Raw genomic sequence first — 2,411 nt, 5'->3', positions numbered from 1 at the left:
ATGTGTGGTGCCTGGGAATGTTTCTCTGCAAGGGCACAGGATATCAAGGTGCTGTGGCAATGCCCTGCATGAGGAGGCTCTGTGCAAGACCTTGATCAGTTCTGACCTTGATCTCAGGCACACAGTTCCTGGGAAGGAAGGAATTCTTATACTAGACAACAACAGTGTTTCACCAGCTCTGCTTCTCCTCTTCCTGACTACTTCACAGTAACTTTTAACAATGAACTTTCTTGAGAGCTACACAAAACTCCTAGCATTGCACTTTGCAACTGTGGATGGCAGCTATGGAAAAGCTACATAGATGTTCTAGTTTCTGTAACTTTTCTGAATACAAAGAATAATGGTTGTATAGTCTTTACCCTGATAATGAGACATATATAAATAAAGATGGCTGGCATAACTCTTTAGATCTTCATCTCCATCAGAGAGCAGAGCTCCACAGGATCCCAGATAAATCTTCAAAATCTGTGTTTGTGAGTCTTTATTTTTATAATCCCCCTTTGTCCCTCACTGGAACTCTGAGTTTAGCTGTGCTGCTTGAGGCACTCATAAGTCTGGTAGAGAGAGTGAATGTACAGTGGATGAATGAGTGGACCTATGAACCACTGGTGAAAAGCTGGATTCATCATTACACTGTTAATGTCACAAGTATACAGGTCATCCTCTCCCCATTAGTCTCCTAACTGCGCCTCTGACATCTTTGTTTCTGAGGGTATAGATGAGAGGGTTGAGACTTGGTGTGACAACAGTATAAAACAGGGCAATGAACTTGCCTTGTTCTTGAGAATTTTCTGTTGGTGGTTGGAGATAAATGCACAGGACTGGAATGAAAAAGAGGGAAACAACCATAAGATGGGCTCCACATGTCCCAAAGACTTTCTGAAGTCCAGTAGTTGACTGCATCCTCAATACAGTTCTAGCAATGGCACCATAGGATGTCAGAATGAGAATGAGTGGTACGAGAACAAAAATGGAACTTGTGACCATGAGGGTCAGCTCATTGACATGAGTATCAACACATGACAATTTGAGAAGTGCTGGAACTTCACAGAAAAAGTGATCAACTTGGTAATGTCCACCAGGTATACCAGGTGTACCCAGAATGTAAAGAGGAAATGGAGTGCTGAGTTTATAAAGCCACTTACCCAGGATGCCACAACTAAAACTGGCAGAATCGAGAGTGCATGAGGACAGTGTAATGCAAAGGTTTACACACAGCTGCATAACGGTCATAAGACATCACCACCAGCAGGACACACTCTGTGGTTCCCAGCACAAGGGCAAAGTAGAGTTGAATCATACAAGCGGCATATGAAATGGTCTTCTCTGGGCCCCAGCAATTGGGGGATAGAGCTGCTGGTTCAGCAGAGACCCAGGAAAGAGAGGTTTGAGACAAAGAAGTACATGGGAGTGTGGAGATGAGAATCCAGGTATGACAGGATGATGATAAACAAATTACCTATCAGTGTCAACAAGTAGAATATAAAGATTACCACAAAGAGAGCTATTTCCAGGTGTGGTCAATGAGAAAAACCCAGTAGAATAAAGTATCCTTCAGAAGTACCATTGATTTTTTCCATCATTGTTTTCTGTTAAATGAAGGAACAAAATCATAATAAGTCATAGGACATATGACAATGATCCAAGAATCATAGGGATATGTGAAAAATAACGAATAGCCAATTTTTAAAAAGCCTACCACTGTGGAATTGATAAGTAGAGCATTAAGAGAGTAATTGACTGAATAATATAAGAAACTTCAAATTCTTATTGGATATCAAAGTAAGATTAAAATATACTTGGGGTGAAAACTAAAATATTCTATATGCTAGAATATTATATGATAAATGTAAAAGTAATGATGCCTTTAGGAAGACATAAATAGATAAAGCTGGTAGATAATAATTTAATGAGAAGCAGGTTATTTACATAGTCTATACTATATCTCCACCATTTACTTGGTATCACAAGTAATTTTGTATTTGCAGAAACTGGTGGACACCCCCATAACCAGGTGGTGAACGTCAGCATCAACAATATTGGGACAAAGTATTATGTGACTGCTGATGTGTTGCTCTCAATAGGACACAATATTGCTTTGGTCATATTTCTACTGATAATGAATAGCCTGCTTCTAATAAGAAAGAAATGTGACACAACTCAAAAGAAACAAAATGCCTTACCTGTACTCCTCAAAAATGTCAAAGTCAATAAAATGAGTGACAATTGAGGAACTGGTTTATGTGAAAGGAGACCAATGAGGCACAATAGATAAAATTGTAATCCTATGAAAAGATCTATTAAAAATCATTGAGACCATTGGAGACATTTGAATATAGACTATTGATTAGATAATAGTATCTCCCCATTAAATTTCCTTAATTTGGTTACCATACAGATTTTATGTAAAG

The 2,411-nt window shown here is 38.7% G+C and overlaps 1 pseudogene; it reads right to left on the bottom strand.

Moving 5' to 3' along the window:
* Window positions 1-657: 657 nt before the first annotated feature.
* Window positions 658-1,583, bottom strand: LOC124989382 (olfactory receptor 2J3-like; annotated as a pseudogene).
* Window positions 1,584-2,411: the final 828 nt, after the last annotated feature.

The sequence above is a fragment of the Sciurus carolinensis genome, chromosome 7 (genome assembly GCF_902686445.1).
Source record: "Sciurus carolinensis chromosome 7, mSciCar1.2, whole genome shotgun sequence".
In the NCBI taxonomy this organism is placed as follows: domain Eukaryota; kingdom Metazoa; phylum Chordata; class Mammalia; order Rodentia; family Sciuridae; genus Sciurus; species Sciurus carolinensis.
This window is presented reverse-complemented; position numbering and strand designations above follow the sequence as displayed.